Raw genomic sequence first — 23729 nt, forward strand, 5'->3', positions numbered from 1 at the left:
GAGTATTGCCCGTGGTGTAGGGACAAATTAGAATCGATAGGTCACATCTTTTTTGCTTGCCCTGCATACCATGCACCACGGAGAAAATGGCTAAAACCAATCTGTTCGAGGTTGAGAACAAGGGTGAGTGCAGAAGCCATATTGCTCCTAAGAACCAATACAACTGAGATTGTGACCATAGCTGTGGCAAAGTTTTTGGGTTGGTCTTGGCTTATTAGAACAAGGTACCCACTTTGGAGCTGAGTACGTTTTATCCATATTTACTTTTTATTATAGCTAATACGTCTGATTCTGTATATTTAATTATGTTTTAAAATTAAGTATGATACGCCCGTGTCATTAAATAGACTGTCTAGGTATGTGACGAATAACCCTTAATGAATATTAGTGCACATTTTATCAAAAATACATTATACTTGGGGTATCATGTTTTTATTCTTGTTAAAGTATACTGTGATTTTAAGTATTTCTTTTCTATATTGAAATGTAGATGGTTTTATTTGATGTCTTTTATGATGAAATATTTCGAATAAAGACGTATGAACTGAACTGAATTTGTCAGTGACAACATTGACATTTTGAACCAAAAAACACAGAAATTCACCATGAGGGGCACATGCATTTTGTGAGCACTTATACCGATTAACTGGACACAAGATATACAAAATTAGGTAGAAAAGTAATATGGTAGTTACCCCCCACAATGTAAACTACAATACAAACTAGCATACTCATTGGATGATGTCATCAGCGACCCCATCCCTTGGACCTGATGCTTTTATTTAGGGAAGAAGGTTCCCTCACCAAGCTGTTCAGGGAACCCTTGGTCCTCCATGTCCGACCATCCCCCACTCTGCCCCATCGCTTGCCAGAGGGATTCACAGCTTTTGGGAAGTTGGTACCAGCAGCACCATCCCCTCTCTTGTCCATCAGGAAGTGAAATGATGATGATCTGAATTTCCGTCAGGTTCGCATCTCAGGTGCCTCCATCTCGCTGGGCTCCCCAGACCCCTTCGCCCCATGGGGTTACCCACCAGGGGCACTACACCAGACTTACTGTATGATGTTGCCGAAGTCTTGCTCCGGTCGCCACCCACACCAGGACCGACTATGTCAGCTCTTACTGTTCCTTCCTACTGGAGCCTGGTTTCTCCAGAATTCCTTATCCAATACCTGTTCGTTACAAGAGTAAAGTCTCTGCCCCTCTACATATCACTAGAGGGGGTGCTGCAGTAAACTTCTGCACCTCAGACTCTGGGTCAACTGCGCTTCTTCCATGCATGGGAGATCACACCAAAAGCCAAAGTCGCCTACAAACCCATGGAGAGGCAGCATGAGGGGGACATTTGTGGGCTGAGTGATCAATACCAGTGGGGAACCACAGTGTTGCTTCCAAAAGAGTGAAAGTGTCCTGAATGTTGAGCTCTGTGGGGGAGACAGTAGTCATCTAATTGCCCAAAGTACCAAAATGCACTACCGTCCTGCTGGTAAAATGAGTGTTGCACTCAAAACTGTAAAAATTGTTCTACCTGTTTCTGAAATTAAGCCTTCTGTTAACTGCACTGCAAAACTGGGAGCTCAAGGGATTTGGTTCCACTCAGCAGTGGACGCTGCTCGCACTCTGGACCCAATTGGTTCTTAACAGAACAAATAGACATAACACTGTGCTCATCAGAATTAATTTTCCAAGCTTACAAGCCAAAAAATCCCAACCATTCCATTACTGCATTTGTTGCAGCACAGTTCACAACAGTTTTTAACCCTTTTGTAAGTAATGCGTCCAGGTGCGGCTCATCACATACAAACTTTAATGGTGAAATAGGTGCTTTTCTGGCTGGTGGTTTTGAATTACATTTTTGCTTTGTTACCATTCTAAATACAGCATTTTTATTTTACATATTGCCTCTTGCCAAATTTGCCAGATGGATTACTTTACAGATAAACGTGACCATCCCAAAAAATCACAAAGGACAGCTTTTGGAGTTCACCAATTTCTAGAACTGGCAGCACAGATAAGAATCGTTTTAATCTACTTATGTAAATCTTTTGTAAATCTGCTTGTTAGATCAGACACCCTTGGGCTTCAGTCGCTCAAACCGTTTGCCTTCACCTCTCCTATTTTACTAAACTTATTTTGTAAGGTCAAGGTCGCTGTGCACATTACTACTGCTAACCAGTGCTAAAGGGCTTTTTCTCTCTCTTTGAAACATTGTAACACTGGCTTACACCCAATTAGCACATTTAAGTTACTCCTAAGTCCCTAGTAAAGTGACTGTAAATTAAATGCTTATAATGGGCCTGAAGCACTAACTGTGCAATCCACTTAAGTAGCCTTTTAAAACATGTCTGAGGTCTGCAATTGCAGCCTGTGTGTGAAGTTTTAAATTGCCAATTCGACCTTGCAAAATAAACCTTTTACTGGCCTAAACCTCCTTTTGTAATACATATGTCACACCTAGGGTAGGCCCTAAACACCCCATAGGGAAGGGTGCAGTGTATTTAAAAGGTGGGCATGTACCTTTAGGTTTTACATGTCCTGATAGGGGAAAACTCCCAAATTCGTTCTTCACTACTTTAAGGCCCAGCACTCCCATAGGATACCACTGGGTTACCTTATTACATTTAATACGTTCTAACCTTTGCTTGGGAGAAGGTAGAAATATCACGTTTGGAGTCTGAGCAATTGTCATTTAAAACCATATTTAATGGTAAAGTCAGATTTTAGTTCTAACCATTTAGTGCCTGAGGCATGTTTCCTGGGTCACATAACTAGGGTGTAGTTAGCAGTTGGCCTTTCTGTGTTCCTCCCATACAGCCAGACAATAGAGGGTCTTAGCAGGATGGGCCATTCTGACTTGATGAGACTGGTGCAGCCATCATCTATCACACTTCAAAGACACTGCCTTAGCTCACGCTCACATGACTTTGCACTAGCCTATTGTGCATGGAAACAGACTGGGACCAGGGCAGGGAGGCAGAAAATTCCAGACACCACTATATGGGGAAAACTCCAGACGCTCATCCACTTCAAAGGGGGCACCAGGAATACAAATAAGGCTCTCAGACCCACTCTTCAGTATACTCCTGGACTTGTGGCTACTACAGAAGAAGGACTTCCCTGCTGCTTGAGAAGGAAGACTGAACCTGCAGCCTTCAGGCGAGGCTGAAGTGACTTTAAGAGTCATCTGACTGACTTTTGGTTCTGAGCTACAGGGACACAACATGCTCCAGAGGCCTCTGTGCAACTGTTCAGCTGAAGTGCTGCACTGGATCTGCCTGTACCTGCCTGAGTCCTGTGGCCTCTGCTGGAGTGAGTTCCTGGGCCCTGAGAGGTATCTCAGGTCCTGGACCCTAGGTGTGGAATCAGTTGAGCTCCTCTGAGAAGAAAAGGGGAAATCCTGAAGTTTTGGGCTCTTCACAACCATGAACAGGGCCATTCGACCCAAGATCTTGCTCTTCTAACCGACAGCCAATGCGAACACCCAGTGAACATCACTCTTCATGCTACAGCGACCTTAATGACAACTGGCAATGCAAAATCTGCACTTTGCGCTACAGCATCAACAGCCCACGTGACCGCCAATTCAAAGCAATGACCTTCCGTGATGCCCAACGAAATCTACACTACACCGACGAATGTCCATGACGCCTGGCCTGCTCTTTGCGAAACAGCGATGACCATCCGCAATACTTTCCCTGCCCCCTGTGGCATCCCCTACCATGAACTGGACTCTTTGTGCTGGGCTTTAGAAGCTAACTAATCTGGTCCCTGTCTCCGGGCCTTGCTCCATTACGCTCAGCCTCAACTTGAGAGCTTCACTCAGTCTAGCATAACCAAATAAGTGTGAGTAGCGCTTTGTGCTTTTAGGCGCTATACTTACCATAAATCTTCGAAATTATATACATCCAGTACTACTGATTGGATTTCTGCTGCTTTAGTGCCAAATATTGTATTACATTTTACTCGATTTTTCTAAATTAGTGTGAGTTTTTTCTTTTGGTGTGTTTTCACTTTATTACTGTTCGTGTGCGGCATAAATGCTTTACATATTCCCTCCTCTCTAAGTTAAGCCTGGCTGCTTTTGTGCCAAGTTACCAGAGGGTAAAGCGCAGGTTAATTTAGATACTTTCTGTGGTTCACCTTGGCATGGATAGTGGTTGCTGCTTGAAAAGGCCTCACACCCACCTCTACCAGCAACCCAGTTTCTCACACTGTGGCACAAGAAAGTAGTGTCATTTTAAGGATTTGGGGTGTCCCTGGCAAGAAGTATTTTGGGGGCCTTTACAAGGCACAAATATAATTTAAATAAATCTTACCCAAGACCCCATAAATCCTTAAAATAACACGGAGCAGAGAGTCGAAGGTAAGGATAGGCAGATACAAAGAAAGGTTTAGCTAGAGAAACAGAATTGACAGAAGTCATAGAGAGAACATTCACTCTCTCTGGTGGGAACTTTGTTAGGTGGGGCCCTGGGCAATTGCCCACTTTAAAATGGCACCATTGTGTTATCACTCTAGTTCTTTATGAAAATCTTCACAGCCACATGCTATGTAAACATGGTCTACTGATATGCCGTTTTTATATTTAATGAGGCTTTTTTCAGCTTTGTCTGCAATATTTAATGATAGATATTGACCGACCAAAAGCCAATCAATATAAAACAGTTTAATATTGTACTGCTGTCTGATTTACAATGCCATTTACTTTCCAAGCTTGTTATTTATTTGAATAATCTTAGCTGCACGATTTAATCGATAACAATATTTATACCTAGAATTTATGCAGACAGTAAATACAAATAAAAGAATATTTAAAAAAAATTGCATTCTCTTCATTTTCTCCATGAACAGTTTCTGCATGAAAGGCATTGTACGGTCACGCTTAAGAGACTAATGCTTGATCAATGGTTAATATGTAGAAAAGTAAGTTCCGAGGCTCTCGTCAGGAGGCAGCTTGCACCAGCCCATTTCCCCTTTTAGCACTGCCTAAAACAGAACCAACTACTAACCAGGAAAGTAGGGAGAGGATTTGGCGTAATGGCCAGACCGGCAGACTTCAGAGCTGGGGAACCAGGTTGAGTCTGAGTTGGCTCAACATCCCGTTATTCTGGGCAAATCACTCACTCTCCCTGTGCCTACCATTAAAAATGTGTCCTTTAATGGTGCTCATGAACAGCGCCGGTGTTGATGATTAAGTGCTGGTGCTGAGCATGGGAAACCACTGGATCAAATTAAGCACTGTACTTGCTTGCTAAATGTAGCTCTGTCTCAAATGTGTACGTTTCCAATTCTGCTTCGAAGAGTCATCCAGTTTTGTGCCTGCATAAGGAGATTTTCAGAATATTCCAACCTACGCAGGTGTGTAAAAAGGAAGTACATGTTGAACTAGCCTGCCGTAAAGGTTGTACAGTCCTGATTCACAAAGGATCACACATTACTCTTCCCTCCTCTCCTTTTACCCATCCCAAACCACATCTTACTACTATGATCTCCTAAATAACACTTTCTAGACTCTGCCTTCTTCTATCCCTCCATTATACTATTCAATCCAACAAAAAGACTCACATGTCCACCGCTCACATTAACTCAGATTTCCCCATACTAATCCACCACTAATCCTTTTGGGTTCCGGAGTAGCGTGCTCCCCTGACTTTTCTCTGTGTCCCTGTCTAAACCTCAGAGACACCTTAATAATGTTTCCACTGCCATGTTCAGTGAGTGCTATAAAGATCTACAGCTATAAATACAAATTCAAAAAAGTATGCAGTAGGAAGCAAAATGTAGTTGTCTTTTATGTCACTCACAGTTGATAAAAACTTGAAAAAAGCTAAATCAATAACTAAGCAGCAAGGCTAAAGGCTAGATCATATATCATTTCGCACTGGGATTTGCACTGCCTGACAAGTAGAACAATTACATTGTCCTCGACTGACCAGGGTACAAATTACGTTTTGCACCTGATGGCCAGTCTAAATGTTTGCACAGATGTCAGAGCAAAATTGCACCATCACTGGTGCAATCTATGTAGCTTTGCCTTTGATTGCGAAACACATAGTTATTAGGCTGTGGAAATAACATACATTTCCTCAACAATGGTTCCAGATGCCATTTTATGTCATTTGGTGTAAAAGACCAGAAAGTCATCCTTAAAAAACACATTGGGACATTGATAGATGAGTATTCTTGACCTGAACTATAGGGCAGTGTTGAATATTTGCAATTACACTCTTATTGCCTCATCTAGGCAATCTAGGTATACACAGATATATGCTAAAGTGTTCTGTGTGCATGTAATTTAGGATGTTTTACTTTATTTAGTTTGCATACATTGCCAAATTCAACACAGCAACCCCTTTCTAAAATACATTTATTTGTATGTCTTGCCAGTGGAGTTTTGTGTTTTTGTTCTTCGTATACTTTATTCAGCATCAGAGGGAACTTTAAAAAAAACACGTTAAGAAAAAGTAAATGAAAGCCTAACAATATTATTGTGTAAAAAACACCCTGTTCCTTGCTCAATCACAAGTGCGTAAAGTCATTGAATTTGCCAGGGCTTCTTAAAAAATGTACTCGCGTGGGCACGTCACTCACCATTTCCCACAATGCATCATTCTCTGTGGGCGTGGACGGGGTCCCTCCCACATGCTCCAGGGCCCGTGGAATAAATGCATCTGTTGGCCATTGTAAAGTAAGTGTGACTAAGCGGATCCGTCCCCGGGGTCCACCCCAAGGTCAGCGTCTTACAATATATATGAGGCCACGCTGCTCGTATGGTGGCTGTCAAGGCTGTTTGAGCACATTAAGCCTTTTTTCCCTTCAGTGCCTTCATTAGCTGCCATTGGAGGCGCGGTTTAACTAAAGGACGCGCTGTTTTACGGCATCCCAGGTCTCATGAGAGCTCCGCATTGTGCGACTGCTTTAGATGTGTGGAGTAAACCAAGTGGCTGCCTCGAAGTCTCTCTATTTTCATTTCTCCCTTTTGTAATTGTGTTTTTATTGGATCCTTCGACCTATGGTTGGTTTACGTTATTGTAAACAGTAGGGGCTCAAGCGAAGTGTCTGTCAATAACTGATATAGACATTGTCTCTTTGGAGAGTAAGATGTACACATGTACATCCATATGGACACACGAGAGTCAGACATTTGTGCTATTAGACTGACGCTGCACGTCCCTGATGAGTTCTAACATGGCTGACACGTTTGAGGTTGCTTCCATTCCTATACAGACGGTCGTGGCCCTCCTATTTCTAGCTGAACGGCCCATTTTGGGGCGTGGCCTAGACTAATTTGGATATGACTGTTCTATGTCTGTGAATAGCACAGTAAGCAACAACACAATGACTTTGTATTGGCCCAGAGGAATTGCCATTGGCTCAAATTAATGCAAACATCGTGTATACTAATGTTTGTCCTTCTCTGTGAATGCCTCTTGTATGCCCATACATGAGTCCTGTAGCTCTGTGTGCAGTCCTACTCAAGCTGCACCTCCTGGGTCAGACCCAGCTGATCCAAAACCTGTCTGATGAAGGCTGCATAGCAATTTGTGTTGAACAGTTCCATCAGGGTGTAGCTTGGTCAGTAAGATTGAGGGAGCTTCAAAATTTACAACAATCACCCTGGCATATAATGGTAAAATACATAATTTGAGTAGCAGAGCAGGAGGGGGCTTAAAAAGCAGTGGGATGGGATAGAGGTGCAGATTTTTAGGGTTACTTAAATGATAATATGTTGTTAAGTAATCAAAAGTTTTAAAAACTTCAAAACAGAGAAGAGAGAGTGTGTGTATGTGTTTGTCTGTGTGTGCATGTAAAAATCCTAGGTGAAATCCGACAGCCACCTCGCCATACCCGACTGAAAGCCCCTGTACCTATCTACTTACTAGAGAATACATTTATTGGGTGGGTGTAACCCCAAATGTCCCCCCTGAAGCTACGCCTCTGGGTTCCTTTCAGAATGCATATGACAAACCCCCTGTTAGCAGTGGATCCAGAGTATGTAATTGCTAGTGGTTGAGAATAATCCATCCATGGCTTTTCACTTTTCCATGTTGGACAAACATTTAAATGTAGACATACACAGTCAGAGGCAAATCTGGTCAGACAAAGGTCAACTACCCATATTATCATTAATTCACAGTTTGCATCCTTGGAGGGCCATTTCTAGTGTTTTCTTCCTTAATTACAATTTTAAATTGTGAATACAAGAATTGGAAACAGAAAGACAAATGATTATGGTTACTGGGAAGATGGGAGCACAAGAGAATTATAGAAATACTCAATCTCATTTACATTTTGTCTAATGTTATCTGGTGCTCGGGAGGAGGAAGAACCACTGAGTCTTCCTCAACTGGAATTAATCCAAACATAAAGGAGGGGGTTCTCCGGGCACACAGAAGTCAAAAGTTGAGGTTGTGGTTTCAAGAGTTCTTTATTGGGTGTCCATTACTCCAATTAACCCTTGCTTACAATGATGCCAACACGTGTTTCGTCTGTTGCTGATACTGTGACAGCGGACTTCGTCAGTGCTAATTCTGCGTAAGTATCATTGGTGTATTTGCTAAAAATCAATAGATGTAAACAAGAGTTTTAAAACCACATCAGAGATTCTTCAATCGCCCCATTAACTTGTGTGGAGTGTAGGACTCTTTATGTGATGCAGTGTCTATCGATCTGTCATCAGAAAAGGTCCAGTAGTGTAATTGGGCACCTTGGCTTTCTGCATTGGCGCCATCTCTGGCGTGGAGGGTAAACCTCCAGAAACTAAGAAAGGACATGTTATTTTGGGAAAAACGCATTAGTTGGTGGAAAAGCAGTTCACCCATCTTGTGAGGTAAAGTCTTATTCTTTCAATTACATGTGCAAGTCTAACGTGTTATTCAGATGAGAGGATAGCAGTAGTTTGTCAATGATTTGGTCAGTCTGTACTAGACTCAAGTGATCTATTGTAAGTCTGATGTGTGTCGAGATAAAAGAATGCGCATAATAATGTGTGTATTAGTATAAGTACTAACACTATTCTTGATTAGTGACATCATATCGGGGTCCCGTTTTCATAGTAATCTTGTTACGGTCCTAGTGTATGTAATATTCATGTTGGTTTTGTCCTATGTGTACTAGGATGAGTAGAAAAGTATGTTACCCCAATCAGAAGTAACATTTGACTCTGCACTTACTTTTATCTCAACATGCATCAGACTGTCTGCACCTACATTCACACTCATGCCTAGGAGTGGCAGGGGGCCCTTTTAGGTCCCCCTTAGTTGTCTCTTCGCCACCCTTTTCATAGTGGGCCCAATGCCATGAGAAAGGAGGTGGGCAAGCAACTCCTGATATGCTCGGCGGTGCCACAGAGGCATCATCAGCATATTAGTGCTCCTGACCGCTGCGCTACCGCCGCGGAATTATAGATCCCCGGCAGACACAGCTTTCCTGTGGTGGTCCGGCTGTGGTAGCAAGCCTCAGCCAGGCCTACTAGTGCAAGGGATTCGCCCTTCTCTGCTTAGAGTCCTTAGACCAATAATAGAAGTTGGCACAGAAACTGGAATAGAAAAGACAGAGTTTATTAAACCTCATGAGGCGGAACTACATTCACACAACACCCTTCGGTATAGTATGAGGTAGCACACTGACTAGAAGGAGCGTGGTCCTTTTATACCCACACAGGGGCTGAAATGAAGGCGGTACAAGGCACAGAGTGTTGGTTTCAATTACATATAAGGTCATACAGAGAGGGTGCTAGCAACAAGTGGGAAGGGTTGACAGTTAGCTAATTCTGGTGGACACATCTTGACAGTTACAAATTGGAGACAGCTGTATGCTCAACTGAGCATGTGCAAAGCAGAAGAGGATAAATATATCTTGTCTCTAGGCAGATTTCAAGAGCAGTTAACAGGACGGTAGGACAGAGCACATGGCAAACAAAATGGCCGGCAGAAATACAAAATGGATTCCGTAAAACGGACAAGATAGTCTCTAAATACAAGATGTCTTCTGATAATGCTTAACCTATTCATTGCTAAATTACGACACGACCTCCGCACTCAGAATACTGTGGGCGGCATTGTTGTGCCCTTAAAACTACAGCTTCCAGCATTGTCTCGCTAAAGGTTTTCAAATTCAAAAGTTCCCAAAGTCCAAAGGAAATCTATTTGACTAGGCCAAACCACCAACCTTTTTAGGTCTCGCGTCTAGCGTTGCAGTGCACAGCACTGCCCGCGCAGCGAGACTTCATGTAGGGGCTTCTGAAAGCTGATCACACGCTCCTGCATGTGCTTTTGCCTGCGTTTAAAAAAAAAAAGACAGCACGCAACTGGCCAAAGGCGGCCGCATTGCTCCGCCCGTGGCCTATTGGTGTCGGTTACCCGCACGGCCACCATGTGGTTTCAATTATCGTGCCCATACACGTGTCCATAGTTGAAACTACATGTCTCGATGTGGCACGTGCGTGCACCACTCGTGGACTTGTTTTTTTTATCGATTTCACAGGGAAGCAACTAAATGAAAGAAGGAAATAGAGGTTGTGAACAGTTTCTTTAAGTCACGGTTTTCAGTGATGTCTGAAGTGGAAATTCCAAAGTTCTGCTTTTCCTCAGCCAACATCCCAAGTGTGTCTTCCTTTACCATAATTATGTCTTGTAGGCATAGAATTATGCTATGGAAAGTTATAATACAAAATATCGACCTTCCTCCAGCTGCAATTAAAGCAGAATGTCGGCACACTGTATTTGGGGTTATCATATATCTGAGCAGGAGGAAACAATGGCTTGGCAAATCTTATCAGACTTCTGAAAATTGATGCTTCTGTTGCAAGCGCGTGAGCACATAAAAACGTTTAACCCTTCAAGCATTACGTTTTAAGCCACTTTCTCCAATCTAGCCATTTTTGTAAAACGTCAGTAGAAAATGTAAATGCTTATAGATTCCCTAAAGTAGTGTCCCACTGTTTTGGGGGATTTTTCCCTCATACTAAACATCTCTATTGCAATTTTGTTTTTATCAAAACGGCAATTAATTGGACCGTGGGCTGGGAGTGCTTCACGGACGAGTTTTAAGCTCATTATGCCTTTATTATGCGATACATGTAAAGTGTGCTATTCCCAAGGCGGTATTGTTTGTATCACGGCATACGTCCTAAGGAAAATTCTGTGTGGGCTAATTAACGCATGCAATGCACACTTAAGTCACAAAAAGTAACTCACATGAAGTGGTGTGATGCCATTACAATCCTTAGATCAAGGGTTCAGTTAAAAAAAGAAATCTGCATAATCATAAAGGAACGTGAAAAGATTAGTTTTTGCTTTACGTCACTTTTATTTTTCCACATATAAATCTGTAATTGAGCCCGGGAATCTTTGAAATTGACAGTGCCAAGCTCTCTGTTCCTCATACAAATTATAACAAAATTAAAACACGTTCCTCCGGACCCCTCTCCTCTCATCTGTTCTCACAAATAAAGTGAGATGGGAAGGTTACAAACATCGTGAGGCCCGGTGATGTGCTTGCAAGTGTAACAGCAGTAGTGCTGGGGGCACAAAATTACCTCTTTCATCCTAATGTCAAAGAAAAAGAATAGAGAGGGAACTATGTCCATCAGGTTCAACACCTTGGCCTTGTGTCCTTTAGCATTATGTAAAACATTTTTTAAATTTGTTTATTTGCAGTTTTGTATAGCGCAAATTCGATTTGAAGATATCAGAGCACTTTACATAAGCACCTGTTGCGTTACAGATGGACACATTCTCCAGATTTACGGGCATTTAAGGCTCGAATGAGTAAAGCAGGCGTCGGTGACAAAGCAAGTTCATTGTGGAGCAAAACCAAACATATTCGTAATTTGTTTGCGGATATCACAATGCGATCATATGGAGAAGTAAATGCTTAACAGTAATCAACCCTGAGGCCAAGTTTGGAGGTTAACACTTATGTTACATGGACAGGAGTACAACCACCGAGAAGTCTCCCAGCTAAGAAAAAAAAGAATTTACAACAAGACACAAACCCCCCAAAATCGTGTCCAAACGCATAAAATGCAGACATGCTCTGCTCTACCTAAATTGCACATTTGCAAAGGCACTCACAAATAAGTTTAAACCAATATCCAATAACATGCCAATGGGCTTCAAACAAGGCACACGGATTAGTCAAAAACATGTAATCAAAGTAAAACAAGGCAATCAGTTTCGCATTTACTTGAGTTTGAGCTATTTGCATTGTAAATGATAATGTTGATCAAGGATGTAGCTGCACTAAAAACTGCAAGAGAACAACAGTATGCATCTATGGCAGAATGTGTGAAAGATTAACAGAATGCACAAAACACAGGTTTCAAGCCTCTATAAAGGACCTAAAGGTATCTATATGTCAACAGAAACATACACATTCTTAAGAAACTTTAGTATCTTAACCTTTTGTTAGATACAGGCTCTTGCAGCAGCTTATTAGCTTCAATGTCTCAGGCTGTCTGATGCATCTTTCTTGCTTGACTGAATATAGAGCGGTACAAAAGGGGGTGATTTGGATATGGTCACGTCTGAACTGGGGTGGCAGAGTGGGCTAAAGAACGGTGATGGATTAAACCCAGATCTGTTCACTGGGTGTGAGTGTTTGATTGGTTCAGATGCTCCGTCCATCACCACCCCCTTTTGTACCGTGACTGAATATAAAGCCACAGGTACTGGATTCCCTATATTACAAAAAACGTATTAGAGGTGTTCTTGTCTGTTCAAGTCAGCTGTTATCAAATAGGAAGATGACAAAGAATCTTAGATACCGGAAACCGTGCATTCAAGGGCAATGGACATTAGGAGAAGCAAGGTGAGGTGGAAATATTGATGCGAGAATTCTTAAATGACACCTTGTCACTTGCAACAATGTTAGCCTTTAGGTGTATTACAACAATGAAACTTGTAAATACTGTTAATCAAATTCAAAAATAATACAAAAAAGATTCACTTTAAAAAGAAATCATGTTGAAATGACAATGGAATATTCTAGGTAGAACAGTAGTAGTCTCCTCTGCAGTCTCCACATTTGTCAGAAATGAAGTCCAGGTAGGTTTTAATACAGATCAGTTAGATAAATTGTTTAGCACCTGGTTAGAAAAGGCACAAGCAACAATCAATTCACCAGGGAAATGTTTGAAAGGTTCAAGCAGTTCCAGAAAACATTAAGAACACAGCAAAATAAAAATTCCCAAGCCAATTTAGGAAATCAAGAAAGAATTAATAAACCAAATTAGACGTGACAATGATAAACAATTGATTAGGGTAACAATAACGATATATTTTGAATGTTGAATGCTTGAGTGATTTTGATTGCACCAAGAAACATCAAAATGCCAATCTGAGTCAATGTTCATGGTAGGACATAGGCACATTTTCAGGCTGACCACGATGGAGTGGGATCGAGTAAGTTTAGTGAGTCACTCCGGTCAAAGTTTGTATGATCTAAATTTACTGCTGTTCTGTTTATCAAAATTCTTTTGTGCCAGTACAGGCATCTAAAAATCACATATGTTGGTGTTGAGTTTCACTTATACCTTCAGTTTTGGTGTGAAAAGCTCTGAGTGGGACAAAGTTCAATTTTGTATCCACTTGTGGCTCTGATGGTGCGTTGTTACTGGGGAATATTTTCTCACTCGCCTTGGTCCTAAGTTTTACACTCAGACCAGGTTACTTTCCAGGTTGTCAAAATCCTCCAGTAGAGCAAGGATAAACACTCTAGCGGATGAACACGACTGGGTACCTTCACTGCAATGTACCACTGAAGCCTTTCTCTTTGTGGCACAAAGCCTCAAGTGGAAAGCCCCCGGAACTCTTGCTTGATACAGTCACATTCTCCATGAGATAACCTCAGCACCTTGCCCCGGTTCACAAAGGCTAAAATAATGACTTAGGGCCTGATTACGACTATTGAAGTCCATTTTATTTGTATTTGTAATTTAGGCATTTGTAGAGCGCGTAGCTACCCGTAGTCGTCCCAGCGCTGAAGGAGTACAAAGGATGAAATGGAGAGAGTCTATATGAATAGACAGGTTTTCAGTTGTTTGCGGAATTTTAGATGATCGTGCTCACTCCGTAGGTGGATTGGGAGGGCATTCCATAATTTGGATGCATTGTGTGAAAAAAGCCTACCTCCGCTCCTGGCTTTTTTTATTCGGGGAATGTCTGCAAGGTGGAGCTCGTTGGAGCGGAGTGACCTGTTAGCTCTGTAAGGGGTAATCATGTCTCTGATGATTAGGGGTCCTTGTTTATTCAGAGATTTATGAGTAATGCAGAGGGCTTTGAAGTTAATTATCTGCTGGACTGGTAGCCAGTACAGAGAATGTAAGGCAGGCTTTGCTGAGCAGCGAGCGGGAGTGTTGGTAAGCAGCCTTGCGGCCCAATTCTGTACAATTTGTAGCTTGGAAATGACTTCTTTGGGGGCACCATTATAGTTGTGGTGATGGTCCGTGGACCACAAGACTGGCGGTCCACCCGCCGTATTACGACTTTGGTGGTAAGACCACCACAGGACCTCTGCAACCGCTGAGGATCCATGATCGTGTGCCGGTTGCGCAGTGGTCAAAGGCTACAATATGCTGACAGTGCCTCTGCGGCACCACCAACAATATTACAAGTTGCCTCAATCAATCAATCAATCAATCATGCCATTTGTATAGCGCACTACTCACCCGGAAGGGTCTCAAGGCGCTTGGGGGGAGGGGTATGCTACTGCTCGAACAGCCAGGTCTTGAGTTGTTTCCTGAAGGCGAGATGGTCCTGGGTCAGCCGAAGGTGGATGGGGAGGGAGTTCCAAGGCTTGGCAGCCAGGTAAGAGAAGGATCTTCCTCCGGCGGTGGCTCTTCGGATGCGTGGTACGGCTGCGAGGGCGAGGCTGGTGGACCGTAGCTGGCGGGTGGGCGTGTAGAAGGTCAGGCGGTCGTTGAGGTACTTGGGGCCCAGGTCGTGGAGAGACTTGTGTGCGTGGGTGAGGAGCCGGAACGTGATCCTCTTGTCGACGGGGAGCCAGTGCAGGTTCCTCAGGTGGCTGGAGATGTGGCTCCGTCGGGGGACATCCAGGATGAGTCGGGCGGAGGCGTTCTGGATGTGCTGGAGTCTTTTCTGTAGCTTGGCTGTGGTTCCGGCGTAGAGGGCGTTTCCGTAGTCCAGTCGGCTGGTGACGAGTGCCTGGGTGACAGTCTTCCTGGTCTCGGTCGGGATCCAGCGGAAGATCTTGCGAAGCATACGCAGGGTGTTGAAGCACGATGAGGAGACGGCGTTGACTTGTATGGTCATTGAGAGGGAGGGGTCCAGGATGAAGCCCAGGTTGCGTGCGTGGTCGGTTGGCTTGGGTGCGGTGCCCAGGGCTGGGGGCCACCAGGAGTCGTCCCAGACGGAGGGCGAAGATCCCAGGATGAGGACTTCCGTCTTGTCCGAGTTCAGTTTCAGGCGGCTGTCCTTCATCCACTCGGCGACGTCTTTCATCCCTTCGTGTAGGCAGGTTCTGGCGGTGTCGGGGTCTCTGGTGAGGGAGAGGATCAGCTGGGTGTCGTCGGCGTAAGAGATGATGTTGAGGTTGTGCTGGCGTGCGATGGCTGCGAGAGGTTTCATGTAGATGTTGAAGAGGGTGGGGCTGATTGAAGATCCTTGTGGGACGCCGCAGATGACTTTGGTGGCCTCGGAGCGAAACGGGGGGAGGCCGACTCTTTGTGTTCTTCCGGCGAGGAACAAGATGATCCACTCCAGTGCCTTCTCTTGGATACCGATGTTGCTGAGGCGCTGGACTAGGGTGCGGTGGCAGACCGTGTCGAACGCAGCGGAGAGGTCCAGGAGGATGAGGGCCACTGTTTCCCCCTTGTCGAGCAGGGTCCGGATGTCGTCGGTGGCTGCGATGAGGGCGGTCTCGGTGCTGTGGTTGGCTCTGAAGCCGGACTGCGAGGGGTCGAGGGATCCGTTCGTCTCGAGGAAGGTGGTCAGCTGTCTGTTGACGATCTTCTCGATGACTTTAGCAGGAAAAGGGAGGAACGAGATGGGGCGGAAGTTTTTGAGATCGGTGGGGTCCGCTGTAGGTTTCTTCAGGAGGGCGCTGATCTCGGCGTGCTTCCAGCTCTCCGGGAAGGTGGCGGTGTTGAAGGAGGCACTGATGATGTTCCGAAGTTGGGGTGCGATGGTGGAGTCGGCCTTGTTGAAGACGTGGTGTGGGCAGGGGTCGGTCGGTGATCCGGAGTGGATGGTGTTCATCGTGCGGGCTGTGTCTTCGGTGGTCACCGTGGTCAAGGTGCGAAGGGTGGCGGTGGGGGGCATTGGTTCAACGGTTGGGTGCGTGGGTGGGGCGCCGAAGCTGTTGTGGATGTCGGCGATCTTGCGGTGGAAGAACAAGGCGAGGGAGTTGCAGAGGTCTTTTGACGGAGTGATGTCGTTGGTGCCGGTGCTGGGTTTGGAGAACTCCTTGACGATAGTGAAGAGCTCTTTGCTGTCGTGGGCGTTGTTGTCCAGTCGTTCCTTCAGGGATTTCTTCTTGGTGGTGCGGATGAGCTGGTGGTGCTTGCGGGTAGCGTGTTTGAGGGCGGTCATGTTGTCGGTGGTCCGGTCGAGGAGCCAGGCTTTCTCGAGGGTGCGGCAGGTCTTCTTGGAGTCCTTGAGGACGTCGGTGACCCAGGATGCCTTCTTGCTTCTGGGTCTCCTGGGAGGGTTCTTTAGTGGCGCGAGGTCGTCGGCGCAGGTGGTCAGCCACTGTGTGAAGTTGTGGGCTGCTGCGTTGGGGTCCGTTGTGTTGGCGGGTGGGCTCTGGCTGAGGGAGGTGGTGAGCTGGTCTGCGGTGATCTTGCTCCAATTCCTGTGAGGTACCTGTTGCGGGTGGTGGTGGTTCGTGAATGTTTTGAAGCTGAAGTGGACGCAGCTGTGGTCGGTCCAGTGGAGTCGGGTGGCGTTGCTGAAGGTGATATACTTACTGGAATAGAAGACGGGATCAAGCGTGTGGCCGGCATAGTGGGTGAGGGTGTTGACCAGTTGCTTGAGTCCGAGGTTGGCGAGGTTTTCCAGCAGGGCGGTGATGTTGCGGTCCTTGTTGTTCTCCAGGTGGAAGTTGAGGTCCCCGAGGAGGATGTAGTCAGTGGAGGGGAGGGCGTGCGGGCTGATGAAGTCTGTGATGTCTTCGCTGAATTGTGTGCGTGGTCCCGGGGGTCTGTAGACGAGGGTGCCTCTGAGGGTCGTCTTAGGGTTGGTGTGAATCTGGAAGTGGAGATGTTCGGCTGCGGCGAAGGAGTCGTTGGCGTCGGTCGTGATGAGGATGGTGTTCCTGTGGACGATGGCGATGCCACCTCCGGTCTGGTTGATGCGGTCCCTCCTGATGATCTTGTACCCGTCCGGGATGGCGATGGCGATGTCGGGTGCAGAGGAGGCGTTCATCCAGGTTTCCGTGAGGAAGGCGACGTCCGGTGATGTAGCGTCGAGGAGGTTCCAGAGTTCCACGGCGTGTCTGTGGACGGAGCGGGTGTTGATCAGGATGCACTTGAGGTGGTTGCTGCTGGTGTTTGTCTTGGCGGGTGCGGGGCAGGTTCGGAGGCAGGTGAACTTGCAGGTGCAGCAGGTGAAGGGTCCGTGGGTGCGTCTCGGGGTGGCTCGGCAGCAGGCGTGGGTCCGGCCGGCATTGAGTGCGTTGAGAGTGGCGGCGGCGTAGGTCAGTCAGGTCGTCTTGCCTCGGCGGGGAGGGCCAGGGGTCCTGGCGCTGGGCGCGGGCCAGGCGCGGACGGGCGCAGACGGGCTTACCTTTGGCGCACCTTCGGCACTCAATCGGCGCTCCCGCTTCGCGCGTCCGCTGCGCGGTCGCTCTGGGGGCGTCATAAGTAAGGAGCCGGGAGGGAGGAGCAGCTGGGTGGGGGGAGCAGGGCGGCGAATGGAATCACAGGGGGGCGGGGCCGCAGGGAGGCAGCGGCGGGAAATTCCAAGAAGCAGCAGGCAGCGGGAAATTCCCAGGAGCAGCGGGAAATTTCCAGGAGCAGCGGGCAGCGAGCGAAGGAATCTGCAGGCAGGAGGCGGCAAAGTCAGGCAGGAGCGGCAGCAGTGAGTGGGGCGACCAAGCCCTGTGGAGGGCTGAGCGGTCACACTCTGTGGTCCCCTACGGTCCCCTTAAGTAAGGAGCCGGGAGGGAGGAGCAGCTGGGTGGCGGGAGCGGGGCGGCGAATGGAATCACAGGGGGGCGGGGCCGCAGGGAGGCAGCGGCGGGAAATTCCAAGAAGCAGCGGGCAGCGGGAAATTCCCAGGAGCAGCGGGAAATTCCCAGGAGCAGCGGGCAGCGAGCGAAGGAATCTGCAGGCAGGAGGCGGCAAAGGCAGGCAGGAGCGGCAGCAGTGAGTGGGGCGACCAAGCCCTGTGGAGTGCTGAGCGGTCACCTCACCGCCATCCTTTTCATGGTGGTGAGACTGCTATGAAAAGGATGGTAGTGAGGAACTAAAGGGGGCCCTAACAGGGCCCTCTTGTGCCTCTGTGCATGGGGTTGCATGCAGAGGGGCACATTTTCAGACCCGTGTATTTTTGCACCCCCAGTTCCTGCACAGGAAGGAATGCCCAATGTGAAGCATTCTTCCCATGCAGGAACATACAGCCGCTGTCTAACGGCGGTGCCTTTCTAAGGCTTTCCTTTGAGCCTGAGATGGGCACTGCCATAGGACAGCCGCAACACATCTGCCCACAAAGGATTACAGTCGTAATCCAGCAGGTGGTGTGATGACAGCTTTGGCAGTCCTCCCACGGAGTGCTGGCATGGGGCTCTGCAGGAGGACCACCAACGTCATAATCAGGGCCTAAATCTTAATATTTCTTGATGCTGGGAAAGCTTATATTGTTATTATTCCCCATTGCCATTCCTGGGTGGATTTATATGAAAATCCATTGTCCCTTCTCAGAATTTCCACTTTCATCCTACTACATACCTCCCTGGCTAGTCAGGCTCCTGCATCACAAACTAGATAACTAGATGACCCCTCCCAGGTCTAGAGCTAATGAAATGAGAGAATGCCCCTCTTCCTTTTCTAGGAACAATTTCTGTTCCTGCTGTGGCCAGAAACAAATGTCTTAGAAATGTCTGAGGCTGAAAATTTTTCTGTCACTTGGGTCCCCAATTGGGATTTCTTGTAGAACAGAAGACTGTTGTGGCATTCCTTTGATATACCCTCTGTTCCTGCCACCTCTCAGATGACTCATCCCATTTAAGTGGTAAAGGTTTATACTAGAATAGGTTCATGCCCTAAAAGTGGCTGAATTGCCCTCTTGCAGGCTAAAAGTTCACAACTAAGCGGGATGCTGATTAGAGGTGAATGACAAGAATATGGCAAACTTGTGAATTTGATGATTTCCCTTATGTTTTATCGTAGCTTCCTCATCATCTTCCACTTACCTAATGTAGAGTTAATGTAGCTTAAGATATTGTGTATACATTATACAATGGTTAGACTGTGAACTGGAATGTCCAGGCAGAATATGGAATGTCTTGTCCCAGAGATTCTGGTTATTTCATTACTGTTGAGCAGTGCTGAGTTCTCAGGACACCCCCGCACCGCACGGCCTCCAGCTCTGTGTGTGCCCCCTCTTGTGCCCTAGCTGCTGCTCGCATCCTCATTGTGACGTTCTGCCTGCCTCCCTAGCTGCCGCCTCACTGCACTGTCCCCCAGCTGTGTCTCTTAGAAATCTGTGTTAAAACTTGTAATATTTGTGCTTATTCCTGTTTGTAATTGATGTAGTTTTGCCTGTGCCCGTTCTGCCGCCTGCCCCGCTCTCCGTTTCCCGCCGCCGTCCTCGCGGCCACGCCCCCTTTTTTCATCTCCTCCCCGCTCCCGCCTTCCAGCTGCTCCTCCCTCCCACTTGTCCTTAAATGGCGACCGCACGGAGCAGGTGAGTGTGACCTGTTCTCAGGACACCCCCGCGCCGCACAGCCGCCAGCTGTGTGTGTGCTCCCTCGTGTGCCCTAGCTGCTGCTCGCATCCTCGTTGCGACGTTCTGCCTGCCTCCCTAGCTGCCGCCTCACTGCACTGTCCCCCAGCTGTGTCTCTTAGAAATCTGTGTTAAAACTTGTAATATTTGTGCTTATTCCTGTTTGTAATTGATGTACTTGTGCCTGTGCCCGTTCTGCCGCCTGCCCCGCTCTCCGTTTCCCGCCGCCGTCCTCACGGCCATGCCCCCTTTTTCGTCTCCTCCCTGCTCCCGCCTCCCAGCTGCTCCTCCCTCCCACTTAGCCTTAAATGGCAACCGCACGGACGCGCAGCGGTCACGCGCAGCGGGTGCGCCAAAGGCAAGCCCGTCTGCGCCCGTCTGCGCCTGGACCGCGCCCAGCGCCAGACCCCCTGGCCCTCGAAGACGCCTGCCCACATGACGGACCTACGACGCCGCCACCCTCAACGCACTCAACGCCGGACAAACCCCCACCTGCTGCCGAGCCACCCCGAAACGCACCTACGGACCCTTCACCTGCCAAGCCTGCAAGTTCACCTGCATCCGGTCCTGCACCACACCCGCCAAGCCGAACACCCACGGAAACCACCGTGCATCCTGCTCAACACCCGCTCCGTCCACAGACACGCCATCGAACTCTGGGACCTACTCGACACAACATCACCAGACGTCGCCTTCCTCACGGAAACCTGGATGAACGCCTCCTCAGCGCCCGACATCGCCATCGCCATCCCGGACGGATACAAGATCATCCGGAGGGACCGCCTGAACCAAACTGGAGGAGGCATCGCCTTCATACACAAGAACACCATCCGCATCACGACCGACTCCAGCGACACCTTCCCCGCCGCCGAGCACCTCCACTTCCAGATACACACCGACCCAAAGACAACCCTCAGAGGCACCCTCGTCTACAGACCACCAGGACCGCGCACACAATTCAGCGAAGACATCACGGACTTCATCAGCCCGCACGCCCTCCCCTCCGCGGACTACATCCTCCTAGGGGACCTCAACTTCCACCTGGAGAACAACAAGGACCGCAACACCACCGCCCTGCTGGACAACCTCGCAAACCTCGGACTCAAGCAACTGGTCAACACCCCCGCTTACTACGCAGGCCACACGCTTGATCCCGTCTTCTCATCCAGCAAGCACATCACCTTCAGCCACTCTACCGGACTTCACTGGACCGACCACAGCTGCGTCAACTTCAGCTTCCGAAGAACAACGACCCACCACCACCCGCAACAGGTTCCTCACAGGAGCTGGAGCAAGATCACCGCCGAGCAGCTCACCACCTCCCTCAGCCACAACCCGCCCGCAAGCACAATGGACCCGAACGAAGCAGCCCGCAACTTCACACAGTGGCTGACCGACTGCGCAGACGACCTCGCGCCAATGAAGAACCCTCCCAGCAGACCCAGAAGCAAGAAAGCCACCTGGTTCACCGACGAACTCAAGGACTCCAAGAGGAACTGCCGCACTCTCGGGAAAGCATGGCTCCTCAACCAGACCACAGACAACATGACCGCCCTCAAACAAGCCACCCGCAAGCACCACCAGTGCATCCGCACTACCAAGAAGAAAACACTGAAGGAACGACTAGACAACAACGCCCACGACAGCAAGGAACTCTTCAGCATCATCAAGGAGTTCTCCAACCCCAGCACAGGCAACAACGACATCACTCCCTCTCAAGACCTCTGCGACTCTCTCGCCTCGTGCTTCCACCGCAAGATCGCCGACATCCACAACAGCTTCGGCGCACCATCCACGCACCCTACCGTCAAACCAACACCCCCCACCGCCACCCTCCGCACCTGGACCACGGTGACCACCGAAGACACAGCCCGCACGATGAACACCATCCACTCCTGATCTCCGACCGACCCCTGCCCCCACCACGTCTTCAACAAGGCCGACTCCATCATCGCACCCCAACTACGGGACATCATCAACCTCTCCTTCGACACCGCCACCTTCCCGGCGAGCTGGAAGCACGCCGAGCTCAGCCCCCTACTGAAGAAACCAACAGCGGACCCCACCGACCTCAAGAACTTTCACCCCATCTCGCTCCTCCCTTTTCCTGCCAAAGTCATCGAGAAGACCGTCAACAGACAGCTTGCCGCCTTCCTCGAGACGAACGGATCCCTTGACCCCTCGCCGTCCGGTTTCCGAGCCAACCACAGCACCGAGACCGCCCTCATCACTGCCACCGACGATATCAGAACCCTGCTCGACAACGGGGAAACAGCGGCCCTCATCCTCCTGGATCTCTCCGCAGCGTTCGACACGGTCTGCCACCGCACCCTAGTCCAACGCCTGAGCACCACAGGTGTCCAAGAGAAGGCTCTGCAATGGATCATCTCGTTCCTCGCCGGAAGATCACAGAGAGTCCGCCTCCCCCCGTTTCGCTCCGAGGCCACCGAAGTCATCTGCGGCGTACCGCAAGGATCATCACTCAGCCCCACCCTCTTCAACGTCTGCATGAGACCCCTTGCAGCCATCGCACGCCAACACAACCTCAACATCATCTCCTACGCAGATGACACCCAGCTGATCCTCTCCCTCACCAACGACCCAGCCTCCGCCAGAACCAGCCTACACGAAGGGATGAAAGACGTCGCCGAGTGGATGAAGAACAGCCGCCTGAAACTGAACTCAGACAAGACGGAAGTCCTCATCCTGGGACCATCGCCCTCCGCCTGGGACGACACCTGGTGGCCCCCGGCCCTAGGCAGTGCACCCAAGCCAACAGACCACGCAAGCAACCTGGGCTTCATCCTGGATGGCTCTCTCTCGATGACCAGACAAGTCAACGCCGTCTCCTCATCATGCTTCAACACCCTACGCACGCTCCGTAAGATCTTCCGATGGATCCCGACAGAAACCAGGAAGACGGTCACCCAGGCACTCGTCACAAGCCGACTGGACTACGGAACCACAGCCAAGCTACAGAAAAGACTCCAACGCATCCAGAACGCCTCCGCCCGACTCATCCTGGACATCCCCCGACGCAGCCACATCTCCGGACACCTGAGGGACCTGCACTGGCTCCCCGTCAGCAAGAGAATCACGTTCAGACTCCTCACCCACGCACACAAGTCCCTCCACGACCTGGGCCCCAAGTACCTCAACGACCGCTTGACCTTCTACACACCCACCCACCAGCTACGTTCGACAAGCCTTGCCCTCGCCACCGTACCACGCATCCGAAGAGCCACCGCCGGAGGAAGATCTTTCTCCTACTTGGCGGCCAAGACATGGAACTCCCTCCCCACCCACCTCCAACTGACCCAGGACCATCTCGCCTTCAGGAGACAACTCAAGACCTGGCTGTTCGAGCAATAGCAGACCTCCCCCTACCCAAGCGCCTTGAGACCCTCCGGGTGAGTAGTGCGCTATACAAATGCTATGATTGATTGATTGATTGATTGATTGACTGAGTAAAGGACTGCTGTGCTGAGGATCTCTCTGTATCCAGAATAAACCACTATCAATCTTAATTCTGGAGGTGTGATTTCTACATATTTTGGCGCCGAGGATTTCCTAGAATTTCGAGTTGGTTGTTGTCTGTCTTAGAATATAATTTTGAAGTGGAATACTTAAAAGGACTCAAGAATGTAGTAGCAGATTGTCTATCCCGTCTGCCTACCAGAAATGAAGTTACAGAAATTATTGATTAAGAGACTAAGGAGAATGAAGAATGCAAGATCCATGAATGGGTAGCATTGACAAAAGAGTTGTGGGATGTTGCAATGGACAGTGATCCAGTCTTAATGAAGATAAAAGAATACATT

At 48.3% G+C, this 23729-nt stretch overlaps 1 long non-coding RNA gene across 1 annotated transcript in view; it reads left to right on the top strand.

The window, feature by feature from the left end:
- The first annotated feature begins 6625 nt into the window (after positions 1–6625).
- Positions 6626–23729, top strand: part of LOC144819303 (uncharacterized) — a 209057-nt gene continuing 191953 nt past the window's right edge. Inside the window, exon 1 of the long non-coding RNA XR_013607278.1 lies at positions 6626–6689. This is a non-coding gene — a long non-coding RNA (uncharacterized LOC144819303). The remainder of the gene's footprint in view (positions 6690–23729) is intronic.

The sequence above is a fragment of the Lissotriton helveticus genome, chromosome 2_1 (genome assembly GCF_964261635.1).
Source record: "Lissotriton helveticus chromosome 2_1, aLisHel1.1, whole genome shotgun sequence".
Lineage (NCBI taxonomy): Eukaryota > Metazoa > Chordata > Amphibia > Caudata > Salamandridae > Lissotriton > Lissotriton helveticus.